Source organism: Staurois parvus, unplaced genomic scaffold (assembly GCF_062004578.1).
Source record: "Staurois parvus isolate SC_StPar_1 unplaced genomic scaffold, SC_StPar_1.0 ptg000342l, whole genome shotgun sequence".
Classification (NCBI taxonomy): domain Eukaryota; kingdom Metazoa; phylum Chordata; class Amphibia; order Anura; family Ranidae; genus Staurois; species Staurois parvus.
In genome coordinates, this window is record NW_028318138.1 from 968,292 (window position 1) to 989,636 (window position 21,345).

Sequence of the window (21,345 nt, forward strand, 5' to 3'; positions counted from 1 at the left end):
TTCCTTCACAATGGCAGAGAAGCTACTTTGCAGTCTAGAACCCAACTATAATTTTTCCCCCCCTTACCCATCCACTAAATTATAATGACTGACAGTCAGGGGTGGACTGACAACTCACTGGGCCCCAGGGCAATAGGGGATCATGGGGCCCCTGTGTCCTTGCCCAAACTCAAAAAAGCCTGTGAAAAAGGTACCAGGGGTATCTCATGGGGCCCCCTACTGCCCTAGGGCCCTCGGGCAGTGCCCGAGTCTCCAAATGGTCAGTCCGCCCCTGCTGGCAGTATAGCTTTTCAATTCTTTGGATGACAGAAAAGTGGGCATCCCACAAACAAGCAGTTATTTGGAAGTTTTTTTCTTTTTATAGAATGGCATTGAGATCATACAATATGAACGGTTTAGATGCCTATAGTACTTGGCGGAGTTCTTCTATAATGTAGTTTCTAAAAAAAAAATACAGTAATGCAAATGCTCGCAAATTGTAGCCTTGTGTTGCTGAACACTAGGGGTAGATTTACTAACTGTGCACTTTGCAAGGGAAGTTGCATTCATTTTCCTTATTAAACGTGGTGAAGCTTCACTTTCTAAAGAATACCCAATCAGGTGCAAAGAAAATTTAAAAAAAGCATTTTTGCTTGCACATGATTGGGTGATAGAAATCAGCAGATCTTTGCCATATATACTAAGCTCCGGGGAAACTGAATGCAGCTGCACTTGCAAATTGCACAGTCTATTTATCTTTAGTAAATCAACTCCATGGACTATTAGCATTTTATAATGGCTGAGCACTGATGCTAGCAGTAGCATGATGTAGTATTACTTGTACAGTCAAGTAATTGCAATTTGATTCAAAGTCCCATGTGCCGCTTGGCAGAGGGAGATAGGTCATAATTCTCTTTGGCTGGCATCTATACATGAGCAGTGCCATAGAGGCATTGCCCCCCCAGGCAGTTGGAAGAATTTAGAGCTGCGCAAAGCTGCACCTGGGGTCTGCATTTACATTCATGAATTTGATTAAGAGAGTAAATGGGGGAATAGGGGGCTTTGTACTACCAAAGTGCACTTCTTCTTTAAGGGGGGCATACATAGGCCAATTATCTTGGCAGATTTGCCCATTAAGCACCCTTATCTGGAAGTCTGAAAAGAGCATATCCAGATCTTCCAAAATTCCACATTAAATTGTATGGCCAGATCTGGTATAGTCCAAGTCTCAAGGCTCAAAGAAATGTAGTTTCTGACTGAATGATCTATTGAATCTGTTTCTCTCTCCTCTATATTAGGAACTTCTGTTTCTACTGCAAGGTTGAAGAGACAGATGTTGGAAGGGTAGGAACGTATTATAAAACTGAAGACTCCAAAAGTGGATAATTCTCAGTTTTCTCTAATATATTTAAATGGTTCCTTTTATCTTGACATACATCATAAATAATGAAAACAAATGTACACATGATCCAGCTAGGTTTGCTTATGTCGTGGTGGACCTTTCATGATGCAATTTTAGTAGTTTTTTCAAAATGACATGTTGTTAGAAGTAACATGCAATGTGGCAGCTCCAGGAAGAAAGCACCAACCTGTGTGTGAAGCCAAAGCTTCCATCATGCAGTCAACCATTATTCACTAAGACAGGCAAATGCATCTTGGTTTTACAACCAGTGGCCAATGACTTACAGTATTTATTATACAGCCATATTGTTTAAAGCTGGCCTATAGATGACTCATTTTTTTTTGATCATCCAGCTGGCTCAAAAAAAAAAAACAAAAACAGACTCCTTCATCCACACAAGTGAGGTGGATGGAGGAATCCTCCCCACTGGGGACATTGTATTCTGACAATGAAACTCTCTGCTGTCATAATACACTTATCACACAATGGACTACAGCCAGATGATCAAGAAAAATTTTCCAAAAAGCACGTTCAACAAAAGTCAATCTAACGGCTGACTTCTGTGGAACAGGCACGGTAACACATTGATCAAAATCCAGCCAGTCCTTGGTGAACCAATGAAATTTTGTTCCATCCATGGCCAGCTTTACTGCCCGCTTCCCTTGGCCTGTTAGTAGCTATGAATCCTGAGACTGCAGCTAGAAGGCTGTAGCATAAACACTGATGCAAATCTGGGTTGACTTAAAGCAGATCTTCACCCTAAATCAGCCTTTCTCAACCAGGGTTCTGTGGAACCCTAGGGTTCCACAAGAGGTTGCTAGGGGTTCCTTGGGCAATGGAAAACTTTTGTCTCTCAAATAAGCAATTACTGACACCAATGATTTGTTAGCTACCTGGAAGTGGGAAATTCTTCCCAATGACCACAAAAGTAAGGAGCATCCGTTCCTGTGACCATCAAACCAATGTACTCTGAGCGGCAGATATAGTAATTATTACCAGGGGTTCCCTGAGACCAGAAAAGTATTTCAAGGGTTTCTGTGGTTGAGAAAGGCTTCCCTAAAATAACATTCATTTTATCCTCCCTTTATCATTATTTATATTTGTTTAAACTGAATATCATTTTGCTACAAGGCTTCAAGTTCTGGAAGAGCCCTGCAGGACATTTCTCTATGCTTGGGTTTCCCAAAGCGAAGACTGGCTGGTATGGAAGTCCCAAGGCTTGGCATGTAAGTGCATGCACAAAAAAACCTCTGCACATGTGCAGAAATGCCACAGGGCTCTGCTGGAACCCAGATGCTGGGCAGAGCCCTTTAGCACATCTCCGCATGCACCAAAATAATAAAGATGGCGGCACTGGGGAAAGAAGGAGCAAACTGAAGTTCCTCTTTAGGGCAGTTTTCCAGAATCCCCATTACAGGCAAAGTTTGAACTGGAGATTGCTTTCCCAAAGATAGAAATACATCACACTGGGTGCAAATTCAGCACACAAGAAGTAGTCAAAAAATAACTGAATTACTGTAAAGATTAGAGAACCTGAATAAAAAAAATAGAGGCAAGAGCAATAGTTTGCTACCTGCCATGACAACCAATCATAATTCAGCTTTGAGCAGTTTTAGGATGGATCCCTTAAATTCTTTCTACTAAACAATTGCTCCTTTCACTACTGTCCTATGAACTATGTTATAAAAATATTTATTTTTGCTCCTGATGAGGAAATTAAGGGGCTGATTTACTAAGGGCAAACAGACTGTGCAAGTGCGGTTGCTCCAGAGCTTATAAATGAGCAGAACTTCCCTCATCCAATCATGTGCAAGCAAAAATGCAGGTTTTTTTTCCTTGCGTGTGATTAGGTACTCTTTGCAAACTGAAACTTTACCTCATTTACTAAGCTCTGGAGCAACTGCACTTACACAGCCTATTTGCCTTTAGTAAATCAACCCCATAGTGTGCTACTGCATTGTTGTTACATGCAAGAAAAGATTATTTTCAGGTACAAGAATAGAATATAAAAATGTAAAGTAACATGCAATATACCTGGTGTTATGCCAGGAAGAAAACGAGGATCCCAAGAAAACACGAGAGGTCCGGTTTTTGCACCAATGATTTCTTTCTTCACCTAAAGAAGTAGTAAACCATAATTAAATGTTGGAAACTGCAAAAGGAAGGGTCTTGTAGTGCAAATTACATTTTACCACTGCTTATAGGTTTTCTGTGGGTGTTGACATATAGGGAATGTAGCATATTAAGAAGAACACATACATTATGCAAATGAAAATGGAAGGTAAAACAAGCATGCATAAAGGCAGACAGCCGGATGTTATTTATAAGCCATCTTATATCCTGACTATACAGACATTATTAGGTATTATTAGACATATCTAATAATATGGTGAACAATACCATCACTAGCAGATCCTGACAGTCTGTACTGCCCAGTGCCACCATCAGGTCGGTCGGTTGGCCAAGTCAGAAGCTGGGATTGCTTGGATGCCAATCTGCCATGCAATGAATGTAGTGACTGATCAGGATGACTGAAGAAGATATAATGGGGTAGATTTATTAAAACTGGTACATACAGAATCTGGTGCAGCTGTGCATGGTAGCCAACCAGCTTCTAACATCAGCTTATTCAATCAAGCTTTGATAATAAAACCTGGAAGCTGATTGGTTACAATGCAGAACTGCGCCAGATTCCATGTGCACCAGGTTTAGTAAATCTCCTCCAATGTATTGTTTAATTTATAAAAAGTCACATAGTCTGGTTGAAAAAAAGACACAAGTCCATCCAATTCAACCAACAAAAGGATAAAAAATGTATATACAATTGTGTGTATACACAATCCTATACCCACAGTTGATCCAGAGGAAGGCATAAAGCATAATCCAATTTGCTCCTGCAGGGAAAAAAAATCCTTCCTGATCCCCTAAGAGGAATCGGATATTCCCTGGATCAACTACGTATAAATATTAATATCCACTTATATTCTGTGTATCTAGGAAAGAATCCAGGACTTTTTTAAAGCAATCTACTGAGCTGGCCAAAACCAACTCTTGAGGGAGTCTATTCCACATTTTCACAGCTCTTACTATGAAGAAACCTTTCCGTGTTTGGAGATTAAATCTCTTTTCCTCCAGACGTAAAGAGTGCCCCCTTTTTCTCTGTGATGACTTCAGGGTGAATAGCTCTACACCGAGTTCACTATATGAACCACTGATGTATTATACATGGAGATCATATCCCCCCTTATGTATTATACATGGAGATCATATCTCCCCTTATGTATTATACATGGAGATCATATCCCCCCTTATGTATTATACATGGAGATCATATCCACCCTTATGTATTATACATGGAGATCATATCCCCCCTTATGTATTATACATGGAGATCATATCCCCCCTTATGTATTATACATGGAGATCATATCCCCCCTTATGTATTATACATGGAGATCATATCCCCCTTATGTATTATACATGGAGATCATATCCCCCCCTTATGTATTACACATGGTGATCATATCCCCCCTTATGTATTATACATGGAGATCATATCCCCCCTTATGTATTATACATGGAGATCATATCCCCCCTTATGTATTATACATGGAGATCATATCCCCCCTTATATATTATACATGGTGATCATATCCCCCTTATGTATTATACATGGAGATCGTATCCCCCCTTATGTATTATACATGGAGATCGTATCCCCCCTTATGTATTATACATGGAGATCGTATCCCCCCTTATGTATTATACATGGAGATCATATCCCCCCTTATGTATTATACATGGAGATCATATCCCCCCTTATGTACTATACATGGAGATCATATCCCCCCTTATGTATTATACATGGAGATCATATCCTCCCTTATGTATTATACATGATGATCATATCCCCCCCCCCCCTTATGTATTATACATGGAGATCATATCCCCCCTTATGTACTATACATGGAGATCATATCCTCCCTTATGTATTATACATGATGATCATATACCCCCCCCCCTATGTATTATACATGGAGATCATATCCTCCCTTATGTATTATACATGATGATCATATCCCCCCCCCCCCTTATGTATTATACATGGAGATCATATCCCCCTCCTATGTATTATACATGGAGATCATATCCCCCCTTATGTATTATACATGGAGATTATATCCCCCCTTATGTATTATACATGATGATCATATCCCCCCCTTATGTATTATACATGGAGATCATATCCCCCCCCTTATGTATTATACATGGAGATCATATCCCCCCTTATGTATTATACATGGAGATCATATCCCCCTTATGTATTATACATGGAGATCATATCCCCCCTTATGTATTATACATGGTGATCATATCCCCCCTTATGTATTATACATGGAGATCATATCCCCCCTTATGTATTATACATGGAGTTCATATCCCCCCTTATGTATTATACATAGTGATCATATCCCCCCTTATGTATTATACATGGAGGTCATATCCCCCCTTATGTATTATACATGGAGATCATATCCCCCCTTATGTATTATACATGGAGATCATATCCCCCCTTATGTATTATACATGGTGATCATATCCCCCCTTATGTATTATACATGGAGATCATATCCCCCCTTATGTATTATACATGGAGATCATATCCCCCCTTATGTATTATATATGGTGATCATATCCCCCCTTATGTATTATACATGGAGATCATATCCCCCCCTTATGTATTATACATGGAGATCATATCCCCCCCTTATGTATTATACATGGAGATCATATCCCCCCTTATGTATTATACATGGAGATCATATCCCCCCTTATGTATTATACATGGAGATCATATCCCCCTTATGTGTTATACATGGAGATCATATCCCCCCTTATGTATTATACATGGAGATCATATCCCCCCTTATGTATTATACATGGTGATCATATCCCCCCTTATGTATTATACATGGAGATCATATCCCCCTTATGTATTATACATGGAGATCATATCCCCCCTTATGTATTATACATGGTGATCATATCCCCCTTATGTATTATACATGGTGATCATATCCCCCCTTATGTATTATACATGGAGATCATATCCCCCCTTATGTATTATACATGGTGATCATATCCCCCTTATGTATTATACATGGAGATCATATCCCCCTTATGTATTATACATGGAGATCATATCCCCCCTTATGTATTATACATGGTGATCATATCCCCCCTTATGTATTATACATGGAGATCATATCCCCCCTTATGTATTATACATGGTGATCATATCCCCCTTATGTATTATACATGGAGATCATATCCCCCCTTATGTATTATACATGGAGATCATATCCCCCCTTATGTATTATACATGGAGATCATATCCCCCCTTATGTATTATACATGGTGATCATATCCCCCCTTAATCTCCTCTTCTCAAGAGTGAATAAATTCAGTTCCTCTAATCTTTCCTCATAGCTGAGCTCCTCCATTAGTTTGGTTGCCCTTCTCTGTACTTTCTCCAGTTCCCTGATATCCTTTTTGTGAATTGGTGTCCAAAACTGAACAATAGTACAGTCCTCCAACATAGAGGTTTGTCTGGGATGTGGCAGCTTGTGACATTTTACTTTTTGGGCCAAATAGAGGTGCCAGAAGGTGAGACCAGCTGCCAACCACATTAATTAAAATACAGAACGAACACAGATTTGCCCATGTATACCTCCAGATTTTCAGGACTGTCCTGCTGCAGAATCCACGTTTCTTAGCATATTACATTCCAATCTATATTTACCCTAATCTCTTATCATCAGTTCATTTTATAAATTGAGTTTCTAATTTAAATTCTTTTTTCAAATTGTAAATAAATATATTTTCTATTCCACATTAGCAAACGTGTCATAAGGAGAATATCATGTCACAGTTGTTCAAAACAGTGCCTGGAGCAAAATGTGCAATAGCAAATTGTACTTGAAAATTATCTGAAAATATTGTGGGTAGGGTAACCAGAAGCCAGTAAATTATTACCCCTCTAGCAGCATGACCGCCCTATATTAATACAACACTCTTCTGCGAACATGGCATTGATTGGCATCAGTCTCCGTTGATATGAAAACCATCTGGCAGAACAGCACTTTTCGGCTTTTGATATCACAGGGCACCTCTGGCAGCATGGCATCCCTCCAGTAACATCACCTCTCTGGCAGCATGATACCCCTGGCTTGTGGTATTGTTGTAGCTCCCTGGTGAGGAATGACACTTCTCTGCCTATTGATAGTATAAGAACCTTCTGTTTATGGTTGACTTATGTGATTCTGTACTTCTACACTGAGAAGGAACTTGAGACAATCATGTCTCAGGGTAGGTGACTCTGCAGCCCCAAATTACACTCTGCTGAAATAATACCTAATTATTTGGGATTGCATTTAGGCCCTGGTCATATCCCCAGCTGCTTGCTCATTGCAGCAGCCCCTTTTACTGTTGTTCTCGATAGGAATTTTGCCTATCTATAGGCAAAGATAAATGCAAGTTACCTATTTCAAGGAACCTGCTTTAAGGATTATTAAACTCTGGACCCCGCATTAACTATATCTGGTCTCCCCGGACCCTGCATTCACTATATCTGGTCTCCCCGGACCCTGCATTAACTATATCTGGTCTCCCCGGACCCTGCATTCACTATATCTGGTGTCCCCGGACCCTGCATTCACTATATCTGGTCTCCCCGGACCCTGTATTCACTATATCTGGTCTCCCCGGACCCTGCATTCACTATATCTGCTCTCCCCGGACCCTGCATTCACTATATCTGGTCTCCCCAGGACCCTGCATTCATTATATCTGGTCTCCCCAGGACCCTGCATTCACTATATCTGGTCTCCCCGGACCCTGCGTTCACTATATCTGGTCCCCCCCGACCCTGCATTCACTATATCTGGTCTCCCAGGGCCCTGCATTCACTATATCTGATCTCCACGGACACTGCATTCACTCTATCTTGTCTCCCCGGACCCTGCATTCACTATATCTGGTCTCCCCGGACTCTGCAATCACTATATCTGGTCTCCCCGGACCCTGCATTCACTATATCTGGTCTCCCCGGACCCTGTATTCACTATATCTGGTCTCCCCGGACACTGCATTCACTATATCTGGTCTCCCCGGACCCTGCATTCACTATATCTGGTCTCCCCAGACCCCGCATTCACTATATCTGATCTCCCCGGACACTGCATTCACTCTATCTGGTCTCCCTGGTCCCTGCATTCACTATATGTGGTCTCCCCGGACCCTGCATTCACTATATCTGATCACCCCGGACACTGCATTCACTATATCTGGTCTCCCTGGACCCTGTATCCACTATATCTGGTCTCCCCGGGCCCTGCATTCACTATATCTGGTCTCCCCGGACCCTGAATTCACTCTATCTGGTCTCCCTGGACCCCGCATTCACTATATCTAGTCTGCCCGGACCCTGCATTCACTCTATCTGGTCTCCCCGGACCCTGCATTCACTATATTTGGTCTCCCCAGACCCAGCATTCACTATATCTGGTCTCCCACAGCACACAGAACATGGAAATGCAATTATTTTAGTAAATATAAACGTCTAAATACTTTTTTCTCATCAGCAGTATAAGGCAGTCTTGTGACTTCTATCAATGTATAGCTGAGCACTGGTTAATCTTGTAGGAGGAGTTTTCATACTCCACTGACTGTCCCATGAGGCTGCCTGACCCCTGACCCTCTGTCTTGACAATGCTTATTGGCTCTGTGCTGATCACATGCATCCTCCCCCCAAAACAAAAAACCCTCTCCAGCAAGACAGATCAAACTGAGCATGTGCAGAGTGCTTCCCATGGCTCTGTACTATCAGCAGATGAATTGTGGACTGTGGAAGAAGGGGAGGATCTGAGAAAACAGGATCAAACAGCCTTTTAACACAATGTGAAGGATTAACCCTTTAGGTTCCACAGTGAATATAACAAGCATGCTTTACTGCATATACAGACTGATTTTACTGATGTGGGTTTAGTAACACTTTTAAACAATAAAGCCCTGTTGCCTCTGCATTTCACAAGTGATGGTGTACACATACATTTATCTGTAGTGATTGGGTGTCATAAGCGATAATCCAGAAGCACATGCAGGGCAAGCTGGGATACTGGAGATCATCCACAACTAAGATAATGAGTTGATGAACTCAACCACAACTAAGATAATGAGTTGATGAACTCAACCACAACTAAGATAATGAGTTGATGAACTTAAGCACATGAGAATGGAGGAACGGAAGGCTAGTCTACAAGAACGTTGTTCAAAGTTTGTGGAAATATGGTATCCCTGGATTTAGTTCTCCTACACACAATCCTAATGCACACGTTCCTGAAAAAATGGCTGTGTATGTAAGCAACCGAAGACGGTCAAAGCAACTGAATGGAACCGAAGATAGTCAAAGCAGAAGAATGTCACCAGCATGCTGTGGATCTACAATGTGCATCCAAAACTATATTCATTGTTACAGCAAGAGCAAAGTTTCGGAGGCTCACAGGACCCCTTAATCAGGCATGGGACGTCCCATGCCTAATGAAGGGTCCTGCGAGACTCTCAAACATTGCTCTTGCTGTAAGAATGTGATCGCTGAATAACGTTTTCGACCCACATTGGGCAACCACGGTGTGCAGGTGACATTCTTCTGCTCTAGTTCTCCTAGCCACCAATCTTTCCTTTGACTGTTATAATTTGAGCCTTATGGCCTTCAGGGAAATATACAGACTGAATACTAACTGGAGGCCCCTTTTGTTTTCTTTCCTTTGATTTCTACGCTTCCTTCTCTCTTCTCTCTGAATCCTTTTTCTTTCCCAGTGCTCAATCTATTTCTACTTTTTGCATTTTCCTGGCCTTCCTTTCTATTCTTTATTTGTTCCAAGTGAAGGATGTAATAAAGGTCTATAACCTTAACATCTATGGAGGCCACAAAACCTTTTTTTTGTATTTCACATGCCTTTAATGTGGTTGGAAAACCTCAGCCATGAAATATGAACTTACTATAGACAATTTAAACAATAAGCTTTGTATATGATGTCAAATTAATATATATCCATATGATCTAGATTTGTGTTAATAGGCAGATACAAGAAAACAGATGACGCTGAAGCCACTAACAGCTATAAAAAACACATTTCACATACATATGACTTAAAGTGGTAGTAAACCTCAGACATGAAATATGAACAAAGCACATCTTTCTATAGTGTGTACTTGTCTCAGTCCAGAGCACTAAGTATCATTTCTGTCCACTGCCTCGTTCCTCTGCTATAAGCATGAGTCACTTCTGACAAGTTTTGACAACAAGAGAAAAATGGTGACAGGGGAGGAACCTCCAGCAGATTGACAGCCTCATCTCTGTTCCTGTGAGCTGAGTGGAGGGGGGTGTGTCCTTTCCCTCCAATCAGCTCTCAGAGCTCACTACTGATGTAACTTCAGCTCCCTGTCCCCTGCTTTTCAGAGCTGAGAGAACCTGTGTAAATTCTGCACTAAATGGATGTAGGGAAAAGCTGGCTACAGATAAACAGGTACAACTTGTGTAGGATGATTTGTTTTATCTCTGTGTATTACCTGAGGCCAGTCACTTCACTGAGTATATGTAAGGGTTTACAGCCACTTTAACCCGCCATAGGCCAACTGACAAGGGAACCACAGATCTGCCAGCAGATCAGAAAATCAGATAATACAAGGCTGCATTGCAAGTGCCCATATGCAGGGGCGGACTGACAACTCATGGGGCCCCCAGGCAATAGGGGATCATGGGGCCCCTGTGTTCTTGCCCAAACTCAAAAAAGCCTATAAAAAAGGTACCAGGGGCATCTCATGGGGCCCCCTACTGACCCCGGGCCCTCGGGCAGTGCCCGAGTTTCCAAATGGTCAGTCCGCCCCTGCCCATATGTATGAAGCCACCAAATCAACTCTTTAATCTTTAAATGCTTGCATGGTCTGCTGTGGTTCATGAATATTCACACTGATTGGCCCATTCTGATTCAAATTTGCACATTCTGCTTTGTTGATCCCTCTGGCAAACTTGTGGATTGGGAGTTGACTTGTTCGTGTTGATTTGCTGGCAGGGGCAGACTGACAACTCATCGGGCCCCTGGGCAATAGGGGATCATGGGGCCCCTGTGTCCTTGCCCACACTCAAAGCACACCCAAAACAGCCTATAAAAGGTACCAGGGGCATTTCAAGGGGCCCCTGACTGACCTTAGGCCCTCGGGCAGTGCTCGGGTGCTTGAATGGTCAGTCCGCCACTGTTTGCTGGTATGATTCCATTATCTTCCAGCAAAAAGATGTTTCCATTGGAGTTCACATACAGCGTGTCCTGAGCACAAAACCACGTGATGTTAGCTTAGTCCATCTTAGTCATTCACTGTAATGTTAGATAATTAGAGAATCTACCTGTGAATGTAAAGTGGATGGGTGGAGCTTAAAATGTGTAGAGATCCCTCAAATATATCTTCGAATATATAATAAAAGGAGGCAGTGGCTAATTCAATCTAATAATCTCTCCCCAAGGCTGAGTTTTGGGTGCTAACATTTATAATTGTTTATTATTTCCATTAAATGATTCTAAGGGTGGCACAATTCCAACTTTGCTACACCTATAAATAATAATAATACTTCTCCAGGGCTTCCCCCATCCTCTGGAACTCCCTACCCCAATCCATCAGACTATCACCTACTCTGCTCACCTTTAGGCTCACCCTGAAAACCTCTCTCTTCAGGGAAGCCTACCCCACCCTCAGCTAATTACTGAACTCCTCCACTCTTCCTACCACTCCACCCCCCACAGCTATTTCCTCCTGTACCACTATCCACTACTAGGGTTGCAAAGGTCGCACTTGCATCCGGGCCCTGGTGTTCCACCACTGTGGGGGGACCCCAAGAAGGTAGGAAGGGGCCTGCTACAGGACCATAATAAAGCATCCCACCACTCCTAGATTGTAAGCTCCAAGGTTCAGGGCCCTTGAACCCCTCGTGTATTGAATCATATTGTTACTGTACTGTCTCATGTACTGTCTCCCATTATAATGTTATAATGTACAGCACTGAGCAAACTGTTGGCGCTATATAAATCCTGTATAATAATAATAATAATACTGTAGGTTCAGAGTTATCACTATTAAATATGATATTTAAAGGGACAAAGCTTATCAAATAGCAACATCCAATGCACAGCCTTAAGGGTGCCCTTACACACGAATGCAGAGCCAAAATTCTCCATACCCATACCCCTTCGTCAGCTTTGGTGGGCTTCAGCAGCAGCCTGTAGACTTCTTTTCATCTATATAATGAAGGCAGGCTCCTGCAGGACATGGCTGACAGCACATCAGCAGACCATAAATGCATACAGCTGCATTTTTGACCCATTGATATGCAGGCCTGTGCTAACATACTATGTGCCCTGCAGGGACCTTTGTTCATCATGAAGATAAATGGAGGTCAGCAGACAGCTTCTGACAGCTGCCAAAGACTCTGGAATGTGGGTGTGCAGACCTTAGATCTTCACAACCATGTAAAGTTACTATTGTAGTCCATAAAGTGTTTTGAGTATGAGTAGTATGACAGTCCCGGTCCCTGCCTTGTCTGGAAGCATAATGATTTAGTCGGGCAGCCACAGCATTTGGTGAATAGCCATGTGTAATATAAATGTGTATATGGTTCAACAACATTTAACCTATTTTATGAAAACAAATTGTATGGCAGGATAGGTATAGCTTTAGAATGTCAAAAATCAGGAAAATAGGAAACGCTGGGGAAGACACGCACAATATCTGAAAGTGGAGGTGCCACCAGAATGTCTGGAAGGGTGCTACCTAATAAAATATGAGGCAAGGTAATGGGGTGATATCATAACACCTTTTATTGAAGTAGGCAATACTTATGTTGGCTTTACCAAGAATGCACAGTATGATTATTATATGTCTCCAGGCTCTCTGACTTTCATGTAAAGGCAATTTCGGTACTGACACCAGTACCATTCTAAAGCTATATCAAAAACAAAAGAAGGGGGGAGAAAAAAGGCTACACACCAAAAAAGCTAACCTCAATGGAATTTAATTATGCACCATAGACAGGTATAAGCCATCAGAAACATGACAATCCTGTATGACAGAAGACCCTACCCCCCTTCCAGAGATTACAAGAGGGGTCCTCAAGAATGGACCGAGGATGGAAAATGGTCCACTTAGACTAACCTGAACCTAAACCAAATCCTGTTGGAGGGTTTGGTTTAGGTTAGTCCCAGTGGACCATTTTCCATTCTCGGTCCATTCTTGAGGGTAATCTCTGGTGGGGGGGGGGGGGTAGGGTCCTCTGTCATGCAAGATTGTCATGTCTCCGATGGCTTATACCTGTCTATGGTGCATAATTAAATTCCATTGAGGTTAGCATTTTGGTGTGTAGCCTTTTTTCTTCCCCCTTCTTTTGTTTTTGATATAGCTTTAGAATGGTACTGGTGTCAGTACCGAAATTTCCTTTAGATGAAAGTCAGAGAGCCTGGAGACATATAATAATCATACTGTGCATTCTTGGTAAAGCCAACGTAAGTACTGCCTACTTCAATAAAAGGTGTTATGATATCACCCCATTACCTTGCCTCATCTATACAGAATTTGAGGACAAATAGATTTAACCACTCCTCCACTATGTGTTTGTGGAAATCTATATAGTTTAAGGATCTGGTTATAAATTAAAGCTAAACTTTATTCGACTATAAAAATGCTATTAGGGTTCATATACACTTGCTTCAAAATGTGGCATTAGACACACATTTTTAAAGCACTTTAAATGCCAATCAAAGCCCCTGTCACTAAATAAAATGGTTGCCTTACAGTCCTGTCCACAAGTTGTGTTTGCTTTGGTTTGCTTCGCTTCAAAATTTATACCTCATGTTACTTTCTTGGTGCTTCAAAGAGTCTCCAAAGCCTCCATAGAAGTCTATGACAAAGCTTGCTTACAGCATCTACAGCCTTTATTGCTTTGGAGGTATTCCAGGTATGAGATATCCCAGGATGCACTGGGAGACCAACAAGCGAACCGAAAAGATGTCATCAGCAGTCACCACTGGTTCATGTGTATATATTCTGGGAGTGTCTGGTGCAGACATCACATGTGGTGTGTAGTGAGGAGCAGCAGCAGGTGGGTCTGGACAAGAGGAACTAGCAAATGGCACATATGGTGTGCAACATGCTATAGGTGAGAGAAAGAACTGAGCTGCATAAGATCAGTAGAGCAAGCGGACCACAGCAGGAGAAACTAGCCATGTCAGAAGTGGTGCACAGCATGGGAACAATATAGTGGGAGGCGAGCAGGGACCAGAGAAAGAGGGGGACCAGCAAACCAGAGGATGAGCAGAGCTGTGGGTTACTACTGAGTGGGGGATCAGCAGAGCTGGGGGTTACTACTGAGTGGGGGATCAGCAGAGCTGGGGGTTACTACTGAGTGGGGGATCAGAAAAGCTGAGAGTGCTACTGAGTGGGGCATCAGCAGAGGTGGGGGTACTACTGAGCAGGGGATCAGAAAAGCGGGGGGTGCTACTGAGTGGGGCATCAGCAGAGGTGGGGGTACTACTGAGCAGGGGATCAGAAAAGCTGGGGGTGCTACTGAGTGGGGCATCAGCAGAGGTGGGGGAACTACTGAGCAGGGGATCTGCTGAGTGATGGTACTAATAACCTGGGGATCTGCTGAACAAGGATACCAATGAGCTGGGGATCTGCTGAGTGGGGATACTACTGAGCTGGGATTCTACTAGGCCCCTTTAAAACAAATCAAACATCAGCTCTCACACAGGGCATTTTCAAATCTCCATTAAAGCTTCAAAATAGCATCACCAAAGTATCACAGAAGCATTAAAAAAACCATGTTGAAGCAGTAAGCACTTTAATGCACTTGTAAGTTAAAGCACGTGTAAATGAGCCCTTATACTATCACCTTCCCAGTATATTAAGGATCTAATGCTCATCTAGTCTAGAGAGCATGCAATGGAGAAAATGTACACTATTCCTGTCTCCTGAAGGCCAACTCTCCACCATTTCCAGGATGGACAGCTGGTCCCTTGGAGCCACTGCTCTGCTCTCCATTGGTTGGCCACCCTCTTGTTGACGTCATCATGTACATTGCAGGAGCTGTAGCCACCACTGGTTCTGCACTATATGTGATGACAATTCATGTCTGTATCAGGAGTGAGAAAGATTGCTGGCTGCCACAGGACCAAAGAATAAGGTGCGTATTCATTGACATTACACCATTACACTAAATACAGATCAGATGTTAGACCCTAATCATTTTTTTTCTATAGTTGAGCTTGAATGGACTGTTTAGATAAGTCCTACAGTCAGACACAATAATGGTTGATATACTAAAGGAGTAGAGAACATTCACTTAGCAAAGTGAATAAAGCAAAGCAGGGTTAAATTTTTTCCATTTTTTTAATTCCATTTTTAAAGCATATATCAGATCAAAATAAAACATATTTTGTATTTATTAAACTGCATTATATGCACATTTTCTCATGTTTTATCTCCTAAAACACACTGCAAGTGCAAAAAAATGGCTGTTGATGTACCAGAAATATTGTCATGACAACACTATTTTTGGCTCTGAATTCAGCGCTACCCACTTCAATTCTGATATAGACCTCTCCTCATCTCCTCCCCCTCCTCATCTTTACAACCCCTCCTTTTGCACAGGCAGAGAGCGCAGGAAGTTGTCAGCTCACAACTTTTCTGGAAAAGTAACAGCTATTTTATGCACTTATCAAACAGATATGACAAAGCGCTCTCAGAGGTATAGTTAGCACACCAATAGGAAGCAAATAAGAAAAATGCAATGCTGAAGTTTACATACACTTTAAATTCCCCTTCACATGATTGGGTTTTAAAAGAAAAGGCGAATGTATTTTGCTAAAGTACTCCATTAGTAAACAATCAGTTTATTGTGCAACCATAATTAGCCGGCTCACATGTGGTCGTAGAAAGCGCAGTGCCAGCCAATAGCTTTACGTTGTCTTAAGCTGGCCACAGATTACACATTTTCTTTCATTCAGCCAGTGAGCTGATCAAAAAAATACCAATGGATTCCTCCATCCACATATTCAAGGTGGACAGAGGAAACCTCCCTACTGAGACATTATATCTTGACAGCAAGACTCTCCACTGTCAGGATACACTGATCAGCAGCTTCAGCCACTGATCAAGAAAAAATTTCCAGTCGAAGTCCAGTCGACAGAATTCAACTGTTAGCGGGAGCAGTGACCCATGCATCGAAATTCAGTTTTTCTCTGCTGAACTGGCCGAATTTCGATTCATCTATGGAGACCTTTAAATTGCTGGTGTTCAAGGTTTGTCCTACTATTTGTCTGGAGTTATTTTCTCCCTGTATTTGATTGGGTTCCTTCTGAGATTTCTAGGTTATATACTATGGGGTTGATTTATTAAAACTCTAAAAGGGAAAATCTAGGAATGCACTTAAATAATATCAAATATGTCAAAATATGCAAACAATAAAAAATTATAAAGTCACATCAAAAAGCATAGTGTCCAAATATAATGTGTAAATAATAAGTCCAAACAATTACACCATGATTGAATCCACCACCAAATGAATTGAATAAACTCACCAGAGTCCTACGCGTTTCGTCACTTGCATATTTTGACATATTTGATATTATTTAAGCGTTTATTTGTACTATGCACAATTTTTTGGGTTAGGTTTACAGCTTGTTTTAATTTTTTTTGTGGTATTTATTTTGCCGCTTTTCTTACAATATTTCTAAAAGGGAAAATCTGGTGAAGCCATGAAGCCATGAAGTATGTACAGGGACAGGAGTGCGGAGTGTATGACAGTGGGTAGTATGTACAGGGACGGGAGTGCGGAGTGTATGACAGTGGGTAGTATGTACAGGGACAGGAGTGCGGAGTGTATGACAGTGGGTAGTATGTACAGGGACAGGAGCGTGGAGTGTATGACAGTGGGTAGTATGTACAGGGACAGGAGTGCGGAGTGTAACACAGTGGGTAGTATGTACAGGGACAGGAGTGCGGAGTGTATGACAGTGGGTAGTATGTACAGGGAGAGGAGTGCGGAGTGTATGACCGTGGGTAGTATGTACAGGGACGGGAGTGCGGAGTGTATGACAGTGGGTAGTATGTACAGGGACAGGAGTGCGGAGTGTATGACAGTGGGTAGTATGTACAGGGATGGGAGTGCGGAGTGTATGACAGTGGGTAGTATGTACAGGGACAGGAGTGCGGAGTGTATGACAGTGGGTAGTATGTACAGGGACAGGAGTGCGGAGTGTATGACAGTGGGTAGTATGTTCAGGGATGGGAGTGCGGAGTGAATGACAGTGGGTAGTATGTACAGGGACAGGAGTGCGAAGTGTATGACAGTGGGTAGTATGTACAGGGACGGGAGTGCGGAGTGTATGACAGTGGGTAGTATGTACAGGGAGAGGAGTGCGGAGTGTATGACAGTGGGTAGTATGTACAGGGATGGGAGTGTGGAGTGTATGACAGTGGGTAGTATGTACAGGGACGGGAGTGCGGAGTGTATGGCTATGGGTAGTATGTACAGGGAGAGGAGTGCAGAGTGTATGGCTGTGGGTACTATGTGTAAGATGGTGTCAGTAGGTGGTGTCAGTAGTTCTTCATTTTTTTTAGTATTATTTTTTTTTTTTGCAATTTTATGATTTTATTTACAAATTAATGTTTTATTATTTTTATAATTTTTTTTCAAAATGCTTTTGGGTGGCTAGTGGATGGTGTCAGTAGAGCAATGGTGAGGGTGTCAGAATTTTTTAATTTTTATTTTCGAATTTCTAAATAATTTTTTACAATTTATGTATTATTTTTTTCACAATGTTTTTGTGGGGGCAGTAGACAGTGTCAGTAGGGAGTGAACAGGGAGCACTAGTATATGGTGGGCTGTCATTATGAATGAAGGGAGGGGATGGAGGAAGGAAGGGACGGAAGAAAAGGGAGGGAGGGAGGGAATGGATGGCGTAAGGAAGGAATGAAGGAAAGAAAGAAAATGGATGGAGGAAGGAATGAAGGAAAAGGAAGGAAGGGGAGGGAGGGAGGGAGGAAGGAATAAAAAGGGAGAGAGGGAATGGATGAAGAAAGAGGAGGGAAGGAAAGAGGGGTGGGAGGAAAAGAATGAAGGGAGGGGATGGAGGAAGGAAGGAAGAAAGGGAAAGAAGAAAAGGGAGGGAAGGAAAAAGGGGAGGAAGGAAGGAAGGAAGGAAGGAATGAATTAAGGGAGGGAGGGAGAAAGGAAGGATTGAAGGAAGGGGAGGGAGGGAATGAAAGAATTAAGGGAGGGGATGCAGGAAGGAATGAAGGTAAGGAAGAAAAGGGAGGGAGGGAATGGAGCAAGCAAGGAAGGAAGGAAGGAACGGGAGGGAAGGAAGGAGGGGAGGGAAGAAGGAAGGAAGAAAAAGGAGGGAGGAAATGGATGAAGGAAAGAAGGGGAAGGAAGGAAAGAAGGGGAAGGAAGGAAAGAAGGAAGGAAAGAAGGGGAAGGAAGGAAAGAAGGGGAAGGAAGGAAAGAAGGAAGGAAGGAAGAAAGGAAGGAAGGAAGGAAGGAAGGAAATAAGGGGAGGGAAGGAGAGCGAAAGGAAGAAAGGGAGAGAGGGAGGGAAGGAAGGAAAGAAAGAATGAAGGGAGGGGATGGAGGAAGGAAGAAAAGGAAGGGAGGGAATGGATGGAGGAAGGAAGGAAATGGAGGGGATGGATGGAGGAAGGAAGGAAATGGATGGAGAAAGGAGAGGGGGAGAGAGAGAGAGAGAGGGGGAGAGGGGAGAGAGGGAAGTGGAGAGAGGGAGAGAGAGGGGAGGGAGAGAGAGAGGGGGGGAGAGAGGGAGGGAGAGAGAGAAGGAGGGAGAGAGAGGGGGGAGGGAGAGAGAGGGGGGGAGAGAGAGGGGGGGTGGAGAGAGAGGGGGAGGGAGAGAGAGAGAGGGAGAGGGAGGGAGAGAGAGAGGGAGAAGGAGAGAGAGGAAGAGGGGGGAGAGAGAGGGAGAGGGGGGGGAGAGAGAGAGACGGACCTGGTACATTCAGAAGCATCACAGAGCTGCCAGCTGATCTGGACAGGGGAGGCAGAGCAGATCCTCTCTCCTCTGCTCTGCCATGGAGGATGGGGGGAGGGACTGGACACTGTCAGAGAAGACAAGGCAACAGAGACCTGTGAAAGGGGGGGGGGGTCTGAGGAGCACAGAGGGGGGGCCCACGAGGGAAATCCAATGCACAGTCAGAGATGATCGGTGCAGGGGAGGGACAGTGACAGCACCGATCTCCCTGCATGGATTTCAACGAGGCAGCTGGAAGCCTCCCCTCCCACGGCACTGATCACCTCCGACTTTGTTCCTGATACAGATAATCCATGGGGGGGGGTGTGCAGGGGGTGTGTGGTGAACATCCTGCACCCATGCCTCTCACCTTCCCACCGGCTCCATCACCAACACAGTGTCCGGACCCGTCACCCGACTCACTCTGCCACCACGCGAAGTGACAGGTGAGCTACTTCTGGGTCGGGATCTGAGACTGCCTTCCCCTCCGCTCCCCACACTGTCACTAGACAGTGATCCTCTCACGGGCCCCCTACTGACCTCGGGCCCTCGGGCAATGCCCGAATGGTCAGTCCTCCCCTGATATACACGCGTTCATATCACTGAAACCCATGCAATGTAAAGTCCATGATCCATGATCGGCAGTCTACATTGCTGTTTAAACACACATTGCCACATTTGGTTTATTTCTACGGTTCAGTCTCTGCCTATTGATTGATGAAACCTGTACGTCTTGATGGTAATGGCACTCTCTGTGTGTATTCCTATTGCCATTGTTAGTCAATTCTTTTTGCGTGCCTATCAGTGCTATGATTGTGATTCTATATATCGTTCCACCATGTAGGTGGACTTTTTTGCCATCTCATTTTATGCTATTGTATTCCTGTTTCTCAATAAAAATATTGAAATATAAACACACATTGCCCCATATTAGCCTAATGTCGTACATAAACCCAATGGGAGCAGTTCCTCAAAGAGATCTTTTTTTGAGCTGAACAGCAAGGATAAAAAATTTTTATACTTGACAGGCATCCCACTGCAAAGGATATCTGATTATTTTGCCAAGAGGATGATGAATAAGGAGATATACTTAAATGATTCCTTAATCCCATGGTGGTAAGTGTTCTCATCTTCTGCCCAGTGTTCCAGAACGTGAGCAGTCCCTGGGTGGGGATGTCATCCCCCACTACCATTAAGGCCTGGGAACACGTTCAAAAACTCCTTGATGCACAAAGGGCCTGTGTATCACCTGCTTCTCCTCTATGGCTAAATCCCCCTCCACCCCACTTTGCGACCATATTTGATCCAGCCTTATGGGCTACTAAAGGGGTTAAACTCCTGAGAGACATCATTCAGGGAGGTAGACTGTTAATATTTGATGAGTTGAAGGTCCAGGTTACCCTTCCTAATCAAAATTTATTTCCTTATCTCCAAGTACGCCACGCCTTCATGGCTCAGTTCGGTTCATCTAGGGTAGAACTTTGGCCCTTCAAGATTGAAACACTGTTGCTGGAGGATTTCTTAAAAAAGCCCTGTCTGGGTATATAGAGAGCGTTTTACTGAGACACCATCCTTGGTGGGCCGCTGTAGGGCAAAATAAACAGGACACTTTCCTGACCTACAGGGAAAGGATTGGGAGGACATATGGGACTATCCCTTCCAACACCTAGTCTCCGCTAGAGATCATCTTATACAATTTAAATTTTTACATTGACTATACTTAACTTCCACTAAGTTAGCTAGTATCTACCACAATCTCTCTGCCAAATGCTGAGGATTCTTATTTTCCCCTGCTGATTTTAGTCATGTGTTTTGGCATTGATCACAATGAGAAGT

At 43.1% G+C, this 21,345-nt stretch overlaps 1 long non-coding RNA gene across 1 annotated transcript in view; it reads right to left on the minus strand.

Moving 5' to 3' along the window:
* LOC149456916 (uncharacterized) overlaps positions 1–21,345 on the minus strand; it is a 160,626-nt gene that overhangs the window by 91,349 nt on the left and 47,932 nt on the right. The window contains exon 6 of the long non-coding RNA XR_016313783.1: positions 3,416–3,497. This is a non-coding gene — a long non-coding RNA (uncharacterized LOC149456916). The remainder of the gene's footprint in view (positions 1–3,415; positions 3,498–21,345) is intronic.